The sequence below is a fragment of the Apis mellifera genome, linkage group LG12 (genome assembly GCF_003254395.2).
Source record: "Apis mellifera strain DH4 linkage group LG12, Amel_HAv3.1, whole genome shotgun sequence".
Lineage (NCBI taxonomy): Eukaryota > Metazoa > Arthropoda > Insecta > Hymenoptera > Apidae > Apis > Apis mellifera.
The window spans coordinates 4,672,180-4,693,111 of record NC_037649.1 but is presented as its reverse complement, the minus strand read 5'-3'; the positions used below and the strand labels follow the sequence as shown (position 1 = coordinate 4,693,111).

At 34.8% G+C, this 20,932-nt stretch overlaps 1 long non-coding RNA gene across 1 annotated transcript in view; it reads right to left on the bottom strand.

Moving 5' to 3' along the window:
- Positions 1-17,724: 17,724 nt before the first annotated feature.
- LOC113219153 overlaps positions 17,725-20,932 on the bottom strand; it is a 312,779-nt gene continuing 309,571 nt past the window's right edge. The window contains exon 5 of the long non-coding RNA XR_003305859.1: positions 17,725-17,798. This is a non-coding gene — a long non-coding RNA (uncharacterized LOC113219153). The remainder of the gene's footprint in view (positions 17,799-20,932) is intronic.

The following is a 20,932-nucleotide window of genomic DNA, read 5'->3' as shown; positions in this document are numbered from 1 at the left end:
TTCTGCACCGTATTAAAGCGCTTTGAGATCACTCTTTGTGACTCGACAATCAAATGAAGATGAAACAAAAAGGAAATTCAACGGTGTGATTTTCTTTATTTTTTTCGAATTGGATTGGAATTGGAAAAATTTTTAATTTTGTCTCGTGTTTTTTACAAGAAAAAGTCGTTTCGTCTGTGATCTCGTGTGCGAATACAATAGAGATATAATTTAATATATATTTTATTAATATAATACATTTAATTTTCTATATATATATATATATATATATATATATATATATATATATATATATATATATATATATATATATTAATTTGAATATTTGAACAGTTTAAAATTATATAAAAATTCGTAATTTAGTTATAGGGATGAATAACATTGAAATAACTATTAATTTTATGTTAATTGAAATCTCACATTGAGCTTACATTATCTGATCAACAATCGAACACCACTTTAATTATATGAACATTCTCATAATGCAATAAGCAATTGAAAATATATCGCATTAATTATTTGAATTCATTTTACGAAATCAAGAAATAATTAATTTATTAAGCAATACGTTATTATTGTATTTGTAAATATTTTTAATGTAAGATAAATATATCATTTCAAATAATTCATATTTATTGGATAAAAAATATTTCATGTAAAATTTGCATACATATATATATAAATGGAAATATAAAGAATGATTATATAATTTTTTAATCATTTATTAAATTTATTGCAAAAAGAATTATTTAATTTCACGAAACTCATGAAAAGACGAGGAATACGCGGAGCTGGATGCTCTTCTATTCATGTTTTCCTTATCTTCCATAAAATAAATCCAAGTTAAAATACACTTTAAACTAACAATTTCTCGACTAACAATTTGTATCGATTAATACATTAGAAAAAAATACACGATTCCATTTAAAAAAGAAAAATAAAATTTAAATTTTTAATAATATACAATGCGTATCCGGTACAATAATATCTATCTTAAAAAAGAAAAACTTTCGATCCAATCATTTCGAAATGACAATTTCATTTACAAATAAAAACTCTCGTTCGTCAAAGAGACGAAGAGCGAAAAATTTCATTAAAAAAAAAAAGAAAAGAAAAAAAAAATACGTTCAATATTTTCCAACCATTGTATCCGTTGCATCGTACGATGAATCAAGAGACGTGGCCAATAAAACGAAAGGAGAACCATAGTTAGCCGAAAGCGCGAAAAATTCGAATATGTTTTACGATCATAGAGCGCGCTCTGTGCACAAAAGGCTGCAGCTTCCCGTATTTTCCCGCGCGTCGTCGTTCGTCGAAATTCTAATTTCGCGCGAAAGGATATTTCACGCTACCCTACCCCCTCCCCCCTCCCTTTCCCGCCATTCTCCCTTTCTCTCTCTCCCTCCCTTCTTTCGCCTCTCGCTCGGCCGCCGCCAACTCGCTGCTTCGAGCTCGTTCGTCGTAGAACCGCGCACACCATTGCGATCGGGCTCCGGCTTCATTGTTACGTTCTCCCCTGTGCACCCGTCTATTATTATTATCGTTTCTCCACGCTATCGTTTCGGGACCATAAACAAGTCGGCGTTCGTCGCACAATGCGGCGAAACAATGGCCGCGACTGATTGATCCTTAACTTTTAAAGTGACGGCCGGTGCGGCCGCGTATTGCCACAGCCGATCGCCACAGAGTGAGTATCGATGCTTGCAACTTATCCGAATGCGTTTTCAATTTGCATACCGTAGGAACACGAAGCGCGCGCCATTGTCGCGCGTTTCGTCCGTAGGCGCCGTGCAACGAGCGCCGTTTGTTCCCTCGACGTCTCTATTATTCGCTAGGCGCACTGTAAATCCATGTGCCGTGGATAGGTTTTTCTTTTTTTTTTTTTTTTTTTGTTTTTCTTTCTTCCTTTTTTCCTTTTTTCTCCCCCCCTTTCTTTTCTTTTCTTTTCTTTTCTTTTCTTCTTTTCCCTTCTTCTTTTTTCGACGACGACGACGACGACGACGACGACGACGAGGACGAGGACGACGATGGACGATGAACGTGTGGCGTGGAATGGAGAATTACGGGGAGATGGGAGAAGGTTGGGTCACGGTGAAGGAATTGGCGAAGTCTTGGGAAAGAGAGGAAGAGGCGTGTTCGAGGAGGTTTCGTCGAAGAGGGATCTTTGGATATTTTGTAACGTGTTTCGTGACACGCGAGATCGGGAACCGATGATTGTAGATGATTTGAATAATTTTAAATTTGATCGAGTATTTTTTTTTCTTTTGTGAAAGTTATGGAAATATTTCCGAGAAAAAATATTTAAATTCGAGGAAGGTATCTTTATCCTGAATTTTTTTATTTTACGTTTCGAACAATATCGGATTGTCAATAAATTATTTTCGTTGTTGAGTCAAAGTGTATAATGAGAATATCGATGTTTATATTTGAATTTGATGAAGCTAAATTATAATAATATGAAATAGAAAGTTATAATGATCTTGAAAGAACAACAGAACAGATGTGTTTAAATTTGTCTTTAAAAAATTAATCAGAGATATTTTAAAAATTTACGAATTTTCTTTCGGAAGAGGAAAATAAAAATAAATGCATTCTTCTCTAAACTCTCAATGTTTTCCAACTTGGTAACCATGATATCAAAAATGAATTTTAACTTTCTTAAAGATCTAATAAATTTTTGTTTCCAATCTATCTCTCTTCCAAAACTCAAAAATCGACAATCATTCAAAACACAAATAATATAATTGTAAATTATGATACATAAATGTATCAAATAATATAAAGATGATATCATAAACATACAAACTGAATACATATCCAATTCGAAATTAAAATAATTCCAATAATATTCTTAAATTTAAAAAGACAAAATAAAAGAAAAAAGAAACAATCTTTATTTAACCCACAAAAACGATTTTACTAAAATCCTTATACCAAAAATCCAAAAATTTCCGAAAAAATTACCCCTTTCAAGAGAACGAATCTCCTCCAAACACCATTAAAATTCCCCGTACACGCGTATATCTATCTAATCGGCAAGAGATAAGGGAAATATATCAGCAAACAAGGAAAACAAAGTCGATGGTGAGTAACTCGGTTGGTGAGCTCGGTGGTAACTCTAATTACCAGCTCCGTGTTGCCGGTTCACCAGGTTCGGCCCACCGCAATCTTGTCAAAAAAGTTTTATCTGGACTTGCATCGAGCGGCAGAGGAAAACAGCAAGGCCGAAGGATCCTCGGACAATAGGCGAATCCCTGGAAAGGAATCGCCTGGTGGATCTCTGAGCGATGGTGGAAGAGGAGGAGGAAGAGAGAGAAAAAACAACGAGGTCGAGAGCCGAACCACTCGCCGTGGTTTCGGATAATTGCAGTGGATAGCTCGAAAAGGTGCCGACCGGCTAAGGACAGGCACGCTTGTCAGGAGACATTAGGATATCTATCGCAAGCCTGAACGGATATCCCGCGCGGTCGAGCATTCGTTAGGCCGACTTAGGATTGTTTCTTCGTAATCCAATAAGGATAAAATTCCCCGACCGGACTTCCCCGATTCTCCTTCCTGCCAACTTGCACAAGTATCCTCCGAGTGGAGGAATTGCCAGGTGTATTATGTGCACCTCGTGTATTTTTCGTCGATCGAAGTTTGAATTCGGTGGAATCGAATTGGTGATCCTTTTTCCAGAAATAATTTCAATGGGACGGTATTTTTGATTAGTTGGCGAAGTTGAATAGTTAGATAGACAGAGTGATATTTTTGTATAAAATACAAATAAGAAGTTTGTTTTTTTTTTCGAGCTTCAAATTTGTAAATCGATATTTTCCCTTCTAAACTTCGAACTAAATGTAAATATAAAAATTTTTTAGACAATATTCTGCTAAATGAATAATCTGAATATTTATTACGATAAATTGTTTAATTGATAGATTAATACAAAATATAAGTCCTGTTTTCAATGTAAATTTTATATTATATTGCCAAACGATCAAAATCTGAAAATTTTATCAATTCTAGATATTATTTAAATAGATAGTAAACAATAATTTCCATTAAAATCGAATAGAAGAAGATGCTTCCAATTTGTAAAATTATAACCATCTTCCTTACTTTAATATAAATTATTACCATTCATCGCGTGAAGATTATAGAAACCACAGTAAACATTAACATATCTTTTACACTAATTCAGAGCATCCTGTTGCGTCGATCATAGACATTGACTCGAGGATCTTTGTCCGCCCTTCCCCTTCCCCCCCTCCTTACCCCGCAAACTTCCGAGGATCATTACAAAAAGCCGCGGAGGGCAAACTCGTAAACTCGCCTCGTAAAAATCGCCAAAATACACGCACCTTACATGGTGGCACCGCGTGGGCGTGTGTCATATCCCTGCAAAATCATTGCTACTAAAAATCAGAGGTTTCCGCGGTAAATTTACAACAACGGTCGTATTGTCATTGTCGCGAGGCGCGGATCCTGGGGGTGTTAAAATATTTTTTCAAACGTTTCGAAAAAAAGGAGGTTGGGGAACGGGCGGCCAACCATCCCCTCCCTCTCTCTCTCTCTCTCTCTCTCTCTCTCTTTCTTTCCAGTCTTTCGTCCTCTCATCGAGAACGAGTTTCGATACGCGGAAGATCGTGTTTCTTTTTTTCTCTCTCTCTCTCTCCCTCTTTTTTTTCCTTATTTACATTCCGGTCGCGTCGATGAACAACCTAGCTGGAGGCTCGTAACGATCCGCTAAACTACTTTTCGCGAGAACACGCTTGCTTACTTTGTTACCTTTTCGTTTGGCCGTTCTACGTGGACGGAAGGTTGATCGTCGTGTGACGGGGATGTATTGTAATTTCGTAATTTCGTGGAACGGCGGTGATGTAGATTATGTGAATTTTAAATTTTCTTCCCAGGTTTGTAATATCTTCTATTTCCTCGTATGTTTGAATATTTCTTCTTGAGATTATGATTGTTAAGTTAGAATGACGAGTAATTAAGTAATTGTTGTTACGTTGGAATATATATATATATGTGTTTTTGAGGATATTTTATTCTAAGATGCTTCGATCGATGTTGTATGTTATGGTTTATGGATGTAAGTATATTTTTTAGATGCAATTATTTTCTCGTTCTTTTTTTTGCAAGACAAAGGGGTTGAAATGATAATTTGTGAATCAAGAAGATTGTGATATTCAAGAAGAATATAAAGAGGGATTGTTATGATTATTTTTCCAATTATTTATTTATAGAAAATTGTATAACGAATAAAGTTATATTGAAAATATATTCTATTTTATAATATATATGAAAATATAATAAAAAAAAAAACGGAAATTAACTTGGGAAAAGGATATTAAAGACGATTCAATCATGGATCGATCGAATATTTTATATTAATTATTTCAATATTTCTTGTTAAATATCTTATTTTATTTTGTGCAATTACGATAAAGGATATAAGGATACTTGTTTGTCTATTATAAAAAAAAAAAAAACATTGTAAAACATTGATACAGAGGGAACAGGGTAGACGCGATAAAATTTTTCAACGAAATTCCCGCAATTCTTTTTTTCACACGTTTTGTACGTGGTCTGGCATTATTCTGATGAAAAATCACGGTATTCTGATTTAAATATGGCTGGACTATTTTTATCGTCGCTGCTTCTTTTAATTTATCCAGCTGTGCACATAATAGTGCAATACGTTTGAATTAATAGCTCGATTAACAACAAAGTAGGCAATTCGTTCACCGGAACGGAAATCAAAATACAAAATTGCATAAACGAATCCGGGTGAATAAATTTATGAGATGATCTAATATATATATGTAGATCATAAAGTCACGAGAACGAAAAAAGATATTTTTACGTGTAATTTTGCACGAGAGTGCAAGTCGAACCTTTTTTTTTTTCGCAATATAATTATGCGTCGAAGCCAAAAATCTACGAGTGGAACAGAGGATCTATCCATCTGAAAAAATCAACCACCATAAGCTTTCTTTCATAAACGTAGAACTTGTGCAAGTCTTTAGTTAAAACATTCCATCTGATATTTTTTTTTTATTCGTCAAGATATATTGAAATATCATACATATTTTAGAAATAGAGAAATATGGAATTAGATTTGAGAATCTATTTTTCCTGAATAAAAACTTTAATCCAATATAATGATATTAACTAATTTTCATTTAAATTCTTCGATATAAATTACTTTGACAATTCGTGTAGAAAAAAAATTTAAAGCTTCGAGACGAAAAATCATCCCCCTTAATTTTGTATATTGTTGAGTAAACGATTCTGTAGTTGTCAAATGCTAGTATTAACACTCGATTCGAAGAAAATTGTCGATGACAAGCTTAATTCCGACGTTACACGGAATTTGAAATTTCGAAGGAGAGTATCCCTCCTAAATATTTTCGATTGTGCCTCGATTGTGGTGCTCGTCATACGTTGGCCGTGAATCGTGAAAAATTTGTGAAGGAAAGGCCAACAGAGTGTCGAGTGGGATTTCGCCATTTGTTTTCCTCTTTCTCTCTCCTCTCAGTTTCAAATTAGGGATGCTTTCCATTTGCCTGACGTTTGCCCCGCCCCATAGCAGCTTCTACGGTAGCTGCCTGTTCGAATTCCAAACTGACCTGTCCGCTGAAACAACCCACCGACTTGGCGTGAGGTCTTGCCGCCCGTTTTTTTTAAAAATCCTTCCACAGACCATTCGAAAGGATAACATCGCCCATTGTTTGCGCGACACTTTGATGTTTATTCGATAATTCTAAAATTGATAGGATTTCGATTAGGAATAAAAGCTAGGAATAAAAGCTAAAAATGTATTATTTTCCAGATATTAATGAAAAACTATTACAGCATTATAACATTGTCTTATAAATGATTATTAATCTTAAAAATTCCATATATATCTAAAGTATATATATATGGAATATTTTATATTAAATCTTTAATTATCTTCAAAAGTTGCAAATATTGACAGTCCTCTCCCCCTTCTTTCAAATACTATCCATTGTAAGCAACTTTCATTCCAAGCAATGCCCAAAATAACAAAACCTTGCCGCATCTGCACGCCAAATGTTTTTACCTGCAAACTGGTCCTTCTCCTTTTTCCTTTTTACTTCCACTTCGAACATTAAACTTGACATTTGGTAAATCAAATTTTGGTAAATAAAATTTCTCCGAAACTAAGAGATAGACTTAAAATTTAGAAGCTAAAATTTATATTCATCCATCAGATTTCGATCTTTCGAGGGTCCAACTCTTCAAACAGATTATTTCTAATTACTCGAAGATGTCCAAACACCTTTAAACTCGGTTACACCTTATTACACCATGAAGCTTATTACATCTGCGCGCCAAAAATCCAAGCTACGATCAGCCTACTTTTCTCGTATCCCTGTATCACATCCTCTCGTCCAAACTCAAACTCAGGACAAGGAAAAAAAAAGGACAGAAATAACCAGGGACTCTACGTTGGACATAGGGGCACGAAGGAAGGAAATGGAAACGAGAATATTGAAAAGCGGTCCTACGAACGCGATCAAGAGGGCCAATTACCCGAGAAGAGAGAGGGAGAGAGAGAGAGAGAAGGAGAGGGAAGCACGCGTAGCCGAGCACGTATTTTATCTACGTGCCTTACGCGAACACTCGAAGCGCACTCGAGTCACCGCGAGTGCTCGCATACGAAGCGGCGCATTCGAACTCTCGTCGCTAAATTTACCTACTTACCTCGTACGTTTTTTCCTGGAGGAGAAGTCGGATACACATAATGCTAGCTACCTGCCTGCCTGCCTGCCTGCATGCCTGCCTGCTTGCCTACCCGCTTGCGGTATATTGTACGTTGCACAAGGGTGCACAGGGGTGCGTCGAGTCGTGGTGTAAGAGGGGCGCGGAGCGGGGTCGCCCGCCGCTTCTTTGGGAAACGTTTATCCGATCAAATTTGTCGGCGCGAGTCGAAAAGGAATTTCAACCGCGTATTTTTAGAGGAGGAAAGGATCGATGGAAAAGGGTTGTCGGGGGAGAAACGATGGCGGTTTTGTCCGTTCGATTAATGCTTGCGCTTTTTGATTCGCTTTCGGTTTGAAAAGGATCGATGGAATTTGTATTATGCGTATAAATGTGTCGTGACGTGTTGCGCTTAGCTTATTTTCTTTCTTCATCGAAAATGTTGCGGTGAACTCGCGCGGTTGATGGTTTCGATGAAAAGAAATTAAAAATTTAGTAATTTTAAAATTATCTTTTACGTGGAATCGTTGTGTTATGATTGAGAATATTGAGGAGATGAATTGAAAGATATAGCATGATTGTACAAATTGTTACAACAGATTATAAATAAAAAGAACTAAATTTATCAAGTATTTTCATTATTAGTTAATAATAAAAATATCACGCAATATTGCTTTTTAAGTCTCGATATTTTCTATGAAAAAAATGATTTCGTAAGAACAAAAATCCATATCCAATTACTAATAATATATTCATGGGACACTTTTTCAAGTTCAATTCAATATAATATCCCTGTTTAAAAAAAATATCAAGATTTACTTATTAAGTTACAAGCAATTTAAACTAATATCAAATGAACCAAAACAGAGAGAGAGAACGATAGTATATATATTAATTTATTATAATATATCAACCCTTCCCCTTCTACATTTATCCAAAAAACTTTTTCAAGTTCAATTCAATATAATATCCCTGTTTAAAAAAATATCAAGATTTACTTATTAAATTACTAGCAATTTAATATCAAATGAGCCAAAACAGAGAGAGAGAACGATAATATATATATATTAATTTATTATAATATATCAACCCTTCCCCTTCTACATTTATCCAATAAACTTCTATTCCTTTCCTTGCTGCAATTATTAAAAAAAAAAAAAATCTGTATAAAGATATAAAATAACTCGATGGAGAAAAAAAAAAGAAAAAAAAAGAATCAAAGCCGTCGTGAAGATAATTCCACATCTTAGATCATGCGCACAGTAAAGGACACATTAAGAAAGGGGAGGGGGAGGGGGGAGGAAGGCCGGTTAATTAATCGGCGGCCTTCATTCAGTCAGGATGTTTACGCGGAGGGGAGGTGGGAGGGGAAGGGGGGCATTGTGATCTCTGGATGAAAACAAAATGGGTGGAGGGCCGGTGAAAAGGATCTCGTTCGCGGACCGGTGGAGATTAAATTGGCCAATGGCGTAATCTTTTACGGTGGGCCACTGAAATCTTAATTCAAACTGGCGCGCCATTGGCGCAGGGGTTATATAGGCCCCTTTTGAAAAGAGGCTCGTTTTCAAGGGAACCTTACGGATTGTTGTTCCTCCGCTTACAAACACGTTACACACACAGTTAGGTAATTATATTTACCTTCGCAGTTTTATTATTTATACAAGGCCGGGGGGGGGGGCCAACCCTTGTTCGTCAACCCTCTCCACCTCTAAAACTCGCCTTTCTCCTCCGATCGGCTAATCTAAAACGACGACGATTACGTATATATGAAATATCACGTGGAAAAAACGATTAGAGATATTTTTTTCTCGAAATGGAATGGAGTTTGTTCGAAGGATAATCAATCGTTTGATTTGTAATTTGATCAGAGAGAGACGAAGAAATGGTAGATATTTAATTTCGAAACATCGAAACAATTAAAATTACTCGAAATGAAACGAGTCGAAATTATTTGAATTATTTGAACGTTTAATTTAATATATCTGAATTATTATATACCCCTTTAAATCGAGGGAACAAAGAAATAGCTGGATATTTAATTTCCCTCGAAAAAAATCTGCGAGGAATGATGAAATTGGTAAGAATATTTGCGCGTTTCTCTTTTCCTTTTTTTTTTCTAAAATTTTAGCGATAAAAAAAAAGATAAAGCGCTCGTTTCTACAATATTCTCTAAATTAATACTCGAACGTAGCAATTTTTATAATAGGGAATTGGTTTCCGTGTATCGATTCATTCTATTTAAAATTGAAATTACGTAATAACATACGATCAAAGAAATAATACATCCTGCATACCGCCATCTGGATATTCTTGTATGAATTAAAGAAAACGCTTTCACGTACCTTATATAATAATAACAACTTTCGAAATTATATAACAAATCTACATCTAATCATTTCCCCCATTTTTTTTCCTTCCTATATAATCCATAACTAATCGATCTTCAACGATTTCGAAAAAAAAAAAACTTCAAAATAATAAAATTAACGAACGATTCTTAAACAACGAATTCTGATTTTCACCTTCATGATTCACCCTCAATCACGATCATACATACACGATCACCACGGGATCAGGGAAAGGAGTAAGCAACAATGGACAAAGGACCGTTGTGGGAAATGGAGCGAAGCGAAAGAGAAAGAGAGAAAGAGAGAGAGTTCTCTACGATCGTGTTCGAGGAATGCGGAAGACACAGAAGGCCGAACCGTGTGTTTTTCCAAGAGAAGAAGAGAGGAAGGGATGGATGAGAAATCAACAGGGCGGATTAATTCGAAAATGAACCTCGTAAAGGTTAAAGTGCTTAACGAAGTTCGGTATCAATGTAGCCCCCTCTCTTCCTCCCCGTTAGCTAAGTGCGCGGCTGCCACGCTGTTTTCGAGATCAAAGGGTTAATTAAACGCTTTCTTTACGGGGGCCCCCGCTGTTGCTCCCCGACCTCACCTGCTAAATCTGTTTTGTGAAGTCCCAACGGCGATACCGAAGTACGCCCTTTTCCTCCTCCTTTCCTCCTCCCGCCCTCCTCCTCCTCCTCCTCCTGGCCAGCACCCATCGCCGATAGGTCGTGCACGTGCAGGCTTTAGACTACGTTCACACGCGATAGTCTCGCCTCTAATTGGACCTTCGGTTAGGCAGGGCGTAAGTCGCTCGGAAATTGAATTTTTCTTCTTCCCTTTTTCCTTCTTTTCCTTTTGGGGAGGGAGGGAAGCAAGAGAAGGGGAAGGGGAAAAATTGAAATCGTCGAAAAAATAGTTATGTTTCTCGTGAGTCTGCAAAAAGTCGTGATCGTCTTTTCTTACTTATGATTTAGGAAATAAAGGAAGTAAAAAGAAGAAAGAAATGATTGAATTCGTTTTCTTCTTCTTCTTCTTTTTTTAGCGAAAAAAAGAGAAAAATATTCTTAACTTTGAATGACGTTTATAATATTTTAGTAGTAAAATTTGTAAAAATTTTGCTTGTTGTGAAAGTTTTCGTCTATGTTCTTTATATTCGAATAAAGAAAAAATGAGAAGAGTCTAGAAAGAGAAAGAAAAAATTGACTTCTTCTTTTGAAAAGTAAGTAAAAAAAGTTTCACAATTGTTCAAAGAAATTAATTCTGATAACTTAAGACAAGATATAATAAAGATATTTCTGTGAATTTTACTGCTGCATATTTTTACTTTTGGATTTAATTTTTCAGAATTAGCGGCAAATTTACAGAGCGGATATAAAATCATTTTTTATCGCCGCGTTGCAATTGCAACGTTGGGGGATGATCGTTTTAGAAATATCGCGTCGAAAGTTAACGGTGTAACAACAAGGCTTGAAACGGCGGCTATAGAAAAGTAACGCAACGTACATGGCGTGCTTCGACGTTGAAACCGCGCCACGATGATGACGATAACGATAATAAAGAGCAGTGCCGGTGTAAAGCGCGAAACGAAACACTCCCGTGGAACACAGTGCCGCGAGGGTGTCGCGGATGAAACGCTTGGAATAGGGGAAAAAAAAGGAAAAAAGAAAAAAGAGAGAGAGAGAGGTAACCACCAGAGCCTATATGCTTCGTGATTAGGTTTTTATTTAGCGTAGCATTTTTCATTTCGACGATTCGTATTAATTCGTCCTTTATTCATCCATTAATGGTAATAATTTTTCTCTGATCTAAAGATAAACTATGTTATTTTATTTTAGCATACGAAAGAAGGAAATTTAATACTTTTGTAATTTGCATAATATGTATACGTATAAAAATAAACGAAAGCTTTAAATGAAAACTTGTGTATAATATAATATAATATAATATAGTCGAAAAGTTATGAAAAACAGGTGAGAAATAAATTTATATTTCTCAATTTCTTTATAATAATAATAATTAATAATCAAACGTTCGTATTTATTTTTTAATCTTTTCTATAGCTTCTACCTTATTACTATATTTTCTCAAATTTTTTAGAACCTTTTAAATTCTGTATCTCTTCTTCACAGTCACGTTGTTTTATTTATAAACAACCGATTAATTCTAGAATATAGTAGAAGCCTCGTACATAAGCTTATGTACAAAATCGCAAAAATATCAAACTTATAAAACTTGTAAGTGCACGCTGCATATTTCCTCTCTTTTCCTCCCCAACAAACGAGCGTCACAGATTAAAAAACAGACATCAGAGTGGGAGGAGGGGGGAAAAATCATCGACCACTCCCTTCCAACCCCATCTCCATCACTTTTTAAACGCGTCCAACACTCTCTCGCGCGCTCATCTCACGAATTACCCCAATTTCGCCAACCCCTCGACGATGGGAGCCCCTTTTACGATCAAACCAACGGATAATACGCATCAGACGATGAGGTGGCGCGTATCGACAAACGCGTATAAGAGCATCGTGGCGCGAAATCGCTCTTTCTGTTGTCACCGCAAGTGCTCGATAACGGATACACCGGATAATAACACGCGTAACCACCTCGCGATATCGTAATACGCGGTGTCGTGGCATTGTTTTCACCGCGTTTCAGACCGAATTGCCAGACATTCCACCCCTTATGTTTTTTTTTTTTATGACTGCCACGACTGCCGTTAACGTCCCCTAATTTCGACTTGGTTATTGCTCCGAAGAGTTTCGTCTTCGAGAGAGGAATTGAGATGATTTTTCAGTTGTTTTTATTCGAATGGAATAGCACGTTGTACAACAAAATTTCGTTTACTTATTTAAATTAAGTAAATTGTTCGAATTTATTAACTTGGTGGCATATTTTTGCGAGGTGAACCTTTGAAAAGTAAAGTGGATCTATGGATCTTAGAAATTTTCTTCCAATATTTCCTTAAATTGGAAATGTAATCTTTTCTATTGAACCGTGATGATTTGATCACTTGTAGTCTTTTAAGCAAACTCTCGTTTCTGATTATTGTTACAAATAAAATATAATATAACACTAAACAATTGTTTAAAAGATTCACGATACCAAGTTATACAGCAATAATTCGCATAATCTCTTCATGCTAGTCGCTTGACGAGAAGAAAAAAAAGAAACACGTATTTAAAATACGTCATCCTTCATTCCAATGTAATGAAGGCATAGTTGTCAAGATTAGTAATACAGGATTAAAAGGAAATGAAATCCCTTCTTCTTCGCCATCTACACAGATTTCCGCAGATCCATCCTTCCTTCCTTCCTTCCTCCATTTTCCCAGGGAGATCGAGATCGAGGGCACACCTGGAGCGCAGCATCGGCGAACGAAGAAAGCTTGTCACGGTCTTTAGGATCGTTATTCGACGTTTTCGAGGTTTTTAGCCGGAATTCATCGCGCGCGGTCAGGCCCTACGGCTGTCAGCGATCGTTTGCCTCAAATTGACCGCGTTCCCTTTTCAACGGCAAGAGAGGCCGATTGTCAGAGTTCACCGGACTGTGAAAGACATGGGGCGATATTCTATGGGAATTTCATTGGTCCATGCCTACCGAACGCCGGTGCTCTCGTCTCTCTCTCTCTCTCTCTCTCTCGAGTAATCGAATAAATAGCACGAGCGGTCACAGGCGTAACGCTTCGTTAATCCGAAAAAAGCGGGCAAGCCTCGCTAAAGAAATCCGCTCTTCTATTCCTTCGAATAACGTCGATTCTTCGATCCCAATTAACTATCCAAGTATACTGAATTTACAATTGTAGAAATTCTCCCATATGCCTTCCAACTTACATATATCTCGCGTGTACCCATTTCATCTTCTTATCGATATAATTTGATCCAAGAGGATTAGATGATCCAGTTAAATGTAAAGCAAATAAATGAAGAATAACTATAAATAAAATTAGTAATGGTAAAATAAAATGTAGAGAAAAAAATCGATTTAATGTAGCATTATTAATTGAGAATCCACCTCAAATTCATAATACAATTGTATCACCAATATAAGGGATTGCTGATAAAAGATTAGTAATAACTGTTGCACCTCAATATGATATTTGTCCTCATGGTAGTACATATCCTATAAATGCAGCTGCTATTGATATTAAAAGAATTATAATTCCAATTCCTCAAACACTATTTAATTTATATGAACAATAAAATAAATTTCGACTAATATGAATATATATTATTAAAAAATAAAATGATGCTCCATTTATGTGAATTAGACGAAATAATCATCCTGAATTTATATCTTTTATAATATTAGTGATTGATCAAAAAGCAATATCAATATTTGGACAATAATGCATTGATAAAATAAATCCAGAAATAATTTGAATTATTAAAAAAATTCCAAGAATTGATCCAAAATTTCATATATAATTAATATTTACTGGAGTTGGTAAATAAATTGTTGATATAATTATTGATATTTATTGATTGATATATTACTGTACTTATTATCATTATTATTAGATTTGTCGTTTTTGGATTTGTCAAATCTGGTTAGACCGGTTTTCAACGATAGTTCTGTCATTATATTAAATCATATTAAAGAGAGAATGTTTTCAAAAATTATCGAATAATATTTATTTTACACAAATAGTAATCAATCTGATCTGTTCAATGTAAAAATTTACTAAACTAGAAGCTAGAACTTGGACACTCGTCAAGTCAAATTATACATGCAAAAGATCAAGACATAGCTATGCATAGATATTCTGTCTGATGATTGAAAAAAAATTTTCTCCCCCTGCGTCTCAGGTTACCATCCCTAATCCTGGTTGTTCGATTTATTAGAGAGGCTGGGAGAAAAGTCTGGGCCGATGAAGATCGAAGGAAGAGTCTGAAAGGGGTGGAAAATCTGGATGGAACGAACGCTAGCTAGTAAAACGGCGGGCCGCGGCTAGACTGAATCTGCTTGTCCCTGGGACGGAAGTGATGTCGCAGGCACCGGCGGAAATTCGTACTGGAAATTCCGATGGGTTCGAGAGGTCGAGGAAGGGAGAGAAGAGGGCAACAATCAGGGTAGACCCGGCATTACGCCCCATTCATCCCCTGCCGCCTCCCCTTACCGCTCTCGAACCGTATTTGGCTGACAATTCTTCATTTGCGTGCAGCAAACTCTACGGGCGCGCCGCGGCATAGCGAAAGGTTTAAACGGCTCGCAAAAGCCGGCTAAATTCGACTCCAATTTGCCGGCTCATTCGTGCAACGATCGGAAACAAAATGCCTCGACCGTTCTTTTTTTTACCCTCCCCTCGCTCTCTCTATCCTTCTTCCACCCTCTCTCTTTTTCACTCGCGGATACGTTCCGCTGACCGGTACCCTCCTTCCCTCCCCCTCCCCTCGTGCCCTATCGATACGCGCCTTTCCAAATCAACTCGCATTGTCTTCCACGCGAATTTTTGATGCGAACACGTACGAGCTACGTTACTCTTTTTTTCTTTTTTTTTTTTTATTTTTTACTTTTTATTTTTTTTATATACTCCCACTCATCTTACAGCGATCCATGGTGGAGAGAGAATCATGGAAGAATCAACGATGATGATATTGCTTCCTTCCTGATTAATTTTTTGCTCGTTTTAAAACGTTAAAATGGGAGATTTTACTTGACTCTTTTTGGGATAAATTAGTTGGTTAGTTACTTTGATTTTTATTAAAATTATTTGTCTCTTTGAATTTAATAATTATTTACAATTATTATATTTTCTCTCTTTCGATGGTATTATTCAAAATAAAAGTTTCATTAAAAGAGAAAAAGAATATTTAATAGAAATGTAAAATTGATATTAATTAATTAATTATTTAGAAAAGAACATTAAGAGATTTTGTCTTAATGGAAAAAAGAAAAGTTTTCTTGAATATTTTACACAAAAATCGTATTAAATTGAGCATCATGAATTTGAAATATTGTTTTTAAAATAAAATATATATATATATATATACATTATACAGTACTACCACTTCACTTTATCATTTGAAATATTTCTATTATTTTTAATATAATTATTAAAAAATATATGAGATAAATCAAATATCGAATATTTAATATCAAAAATTTAATATCAAAATGCTCCTCTATAAAATCATTCAATTTTTTTTTATCCAAAATATTTTTTTAATATTATCAAAAATAAATGAAATATTTCACGTGATAAAGTTAAGTGGACCACCCCGTATATACCCTAGACTTTCAATTGGAATAGAAATAAATCAATAATCAAAATTTCTTTAAAAAAAAGTCTATTGATTTTGTAGCGTTAAAATTCATTCTATAACTATAATATTCAATACAAATATCTTGAATTATATTATTCCTAAACCTTTACAACAAAATTCGTACAACCTTCGTAACTTTACTTGTACAAAGAAACAAAAAGTTTCTGTGTATAAAACTTCGAGTATTTTAAAATATTTCATAAAAAAAAAAAAAAGAAAAAGAAAAAAAACACAAAAAAAAACAGAAACTTTTCGCCATTTTCCCTTCTCCTCCAAGGTTCAAAGACATTGCTACAACAGGGTCAGGCGGGCACAGTTCGCCTGGCACAGTTAGGTGTACATACCGCGACGTAGTACATACGTCACATCTACGTCGGTATTGTCAGAAGCTGACTAGCCTACCATCCGGGAATACGAAATTCGCCGGTTGGTACCGTGGCGATGTTCAAGTCGTCCACGACTTTTACTCCGCGCAATCTCTAAGGACGCGTGACAAGGTCTTCAAATATTTCCTTTTCCTCCCAACACCGTTTCCTCCCACTGATTCTATTCATCGAACGTCACCATTGTTTCTTAGCCACACTCGGCCACACGAACATTCGTCGAACGTTGTCTGCTGGTCAAATGTATTCACCCAGGTCTGCTTTCTTTCTTTCTTTCTTTCTTTCTTTCTTGTTTTGTTTTCGCGCGTCCTTTTTTTTTTTTTTTTTTTGGTCCTCCTTGGATTTAACACGGAATTTTAACCAGGCAGGTGCGAAGCTTCGATGTACTCTTCTTTTTTTTTTTTGCTCTTTTAATTTTTTTTTTTTTTATGCGAATTTACTTTCGTCGAGGAATATTAGGATGGATGGAATTAATACGAATTGCGAATACGATGCGACGATACATTTCCACGAAATAATACATATTTATCGAAAATTTTCGATTGGATTTCGACCAATCTGATCTGATTCTGCAATTTTCATGTTAAATAGAATTAATCCAATCGTTTTAATTCAAAGTCAATTGTGCTAATTATTAGGCTACGAATGTTATTAGAGTATGTAATATTACATTATTGAAACGTTTATGCGTACAAGAATCGGGAAATATATAAAATTTCTACAATAGATCATTTATTGCAATAGAATTGATTGATTATTTAATTTACTATTATAATTTGATTCAATGAATAATTTAATTCTTTAAAATTAAAATTTCGTCATGATCTCGTATAACGTTACAATTAATCATTAAAATACATTAATGACAATCACCCCATCTTTATTTTTAATTTTAATCGTCTCATGTTAAATATTATTCGTCATAAACAATAATAGATATTTTTATTATGCGAATATATTATTTTTATCTTTGATTTACAAATAATCAATTTCAAATTATCAAAGAAAAAATTTCCACTCACCTTAATTCGAAGAAAAATTGTCCTATCGGAAGATATTTAAAAAAGATACTCGATTCATGTCATCGTTTCCTGATGAGGCACTTCCTGTAACAAAAAAATCGAAGGGTAACAGTTAACAGAGGCAATTTTCGAAATTTTCGAGGATCGAAGAATCCACGATCCCGGAAGTTCGTTCACGTGAACTTGCTGGCAAGTTCGCCGGTTAACTCACGAAAAGTGGAACTACAGAATAACGCGCACGTAACAAGCCGCATCGCGATCGAATTTAAATTTTCCCAACTTAACGATACCGAAGCCTTTGCTCTCGGATCCTCTTAACGATATTTAAAGGAACCCCTCGAAGCTGTAGATGATGTCGCGATTAATCGGTGGCTTGAAACTTTCGTCGGTGCAATTGTGTACAATTATTCATTCGGCAAATATTAAATTATAAATGTACGAAAAGTATGATACAAAATGAAGAAATATTTTTGTTTTTTTAATATAAGATGAAAATGTGATATAAATAGTTTATGCTAAATGATAATAATTGAGATAATATTGATGTATATATATATATAGAAGCATTATTTATTTTATTAAGAGTACAAAATCTTGGTTTATTATAGAGATGAATTTTAATAAATAAATTTTTTATTATCCATACTCGAGAAATATTGGATCGATATTGGATCGAAAGTTATACGTGTTTTTGATTGAGTAAAATAACATATTATATTTTAAATGAATGGGAATATTATATTATTTATAATACATTCATTTCACGAGAATATTATTTCACGATCATAAAATATTTTATTTACGTTTATTCGACTTTCAAAAATCAATTTGAATAGAGTTGCAGTTTATAATTTATTTCTGTTTTCAGTTATATTCGTTATTGCCTATATGAATTTGAACAAGATATAAATCAAAATAACGAAATAAACAATATTATTAAAAATAGTTGGTCAAATAAATCTTTACCAAGCCATAAATTATTGGAAAATGAAGAATGACAAAATTGTTGAGAAATAAACAAGACTAAAATGAAATGGACGATAATTTTACAATATTTATACAAATAATATATATTGCGATAAATTATTTTAGTTTTGCATTAAAAAAAAAAAAAATCACAAATTATTTTTCCAATTCTCTATAAATCTACATCTCACTGTTATATAAATCAAATATTTGATAATTCCTTACCAAAAAAAAAAAGAATAGAAAAAGAAAAAGAAAATAATCGGTATAAATACAATTATTACGACCCAGTCACGGCAACAAGGTATTCTTAGTTTTATTGCGCTATAGTTTAAGCGGTTTCTGAGGAAAATCAAATTTAAACGTCTTCCACGCGATACAGCAAGGAGGAGATTTAAATAGCGGCGAGTTGAATAAGCACGCTCGACCCGGCACCGCTAATTAAATTCCAACGCAAGGAATTAACACGAAGAAAAAAAAAAAAAAAGGATAACCTCCCTTCGTCAGCTCCCTCTCCTTCAACTTTCTCCATTATTTTTTGTCTTCGACGTTTGTTCTCGAACTTTCGCAATTTCGATCTTTCGTGTGTGTACGTATGTATATATATATATATGTGTGTGTGTATCATTCTTTCTTCAATATTTTATTACCCTATTATCCCATATTTTAACATTTTACTCTATTATAATCGAGGATGGCGAATGAAATTGAAATTGCGTCAGATATATTTAATTTTATTTTTTAAAATGTAATATATATATCTATGTTTGAATTGTTAATTAAAAAAATCTTATCAATTTTAAAATGTTATCATTTCCATAAAATATATTTTCACAGTCATATGCGTTTATATTCTCAATTCAATAATAAAGTGTATATAACATATTATAAGAAATATATTTATATTATAAATGGAATGAAAATTTCATGCTAATTCAACTGCTTTATCACGTAAAATAAGATTCTCTTGATCGTATGAAATATTAATTATGAAGTAACTTGGAAACATTTTTTCCTGATAACAAATTATCAACAAACTTTCTCCTATTTATTATCCATTTCTATTAGCACCAATTCGTTCTATTTTAACTTTTACTTTTATAAAAATATTATTATTAGAGTATAACTTTTTATTTTTCTCCTCTCATATTCAACTTTATAATAACACACGAATTACTAATTTAATTATAATATACACGATTTCCATCATAAAAATCTTTCGAACAATTAAATAAATATATAATATCGTGTAATACAATTACATTTATTTTATTTTTCATAAAATATGGAAATATTGGAGATCAAAGACCAAGCATTTCCTTTGTGACGAATCATTCTTCACATCAATGCTCTGAAGAATTAAAAGTGAAAATATCATCCTTAAAAATCAAAATCTAAACAACAAATATTTAAATTTTACAATATCTAAAAGATGAAATATCTTTATTTTACATATCATACAAACGATGCTGTCTATCTAATCGTGACTTACGATCGATGTAACTTCTAGGATCAGAATCCATCCTATAAAAAAATCACACACGATCGCGACCTTAACTTTGGGATCGCGCGACAAAAAGACAGAGAGACGGATTTGGTCCAATTTTAGTTAGAGACGCGGAGAAAAGAAAAACGGGCAAAAGGATGGAACGCGAGCCTAGGGGGGGGGGGGTAGACAAGGGAGAAGAGGGAGACAGACGCGGCTAGTACGTCAAATTGATCCATATTAATAAGAACGGCGGTTCGCGTTGCCGGAAATTTTTGCATAAATTTGAATCGGCCCTAGCCCGGCAAGGGTTGCGAATTTGAATAATCGAGAATAATTCCGAAGTTTTCGCGCCGTGTAAACGCCGGCCGGGCGTAATCAGCGCGGGCTTCGAAACATTTCATGATGTAACGCCTTCTCCCCCCCTCCCCTCCCCTCTCCCCCTTGGCCGGAGGATGTGCGGCTAATTAAGCTCCGCCTGGACCGACCATGGCCATCGGAAAAAATACACGGTTTCTGCCTCTTCTCGAATTTCCCCTTTTACACCTTCCGCTCTCCGTTTCTCTTCGCTTTCCTTCGCTTTTCTATTTTTTTCCTTTGCTTTTTTGATCCCCCGCCTCCTCCCGCGGGATTCGGGTGAACGACGACGAGATTCGGGCGTGTTTGCGATTTTAATGAATCTTAACCACGCGATAGTCCACGGGTTTTATCTCGACGACGACGAGTCGAGCCGGATGAATGTATCCGGTCTGATATTTTTGTTCCA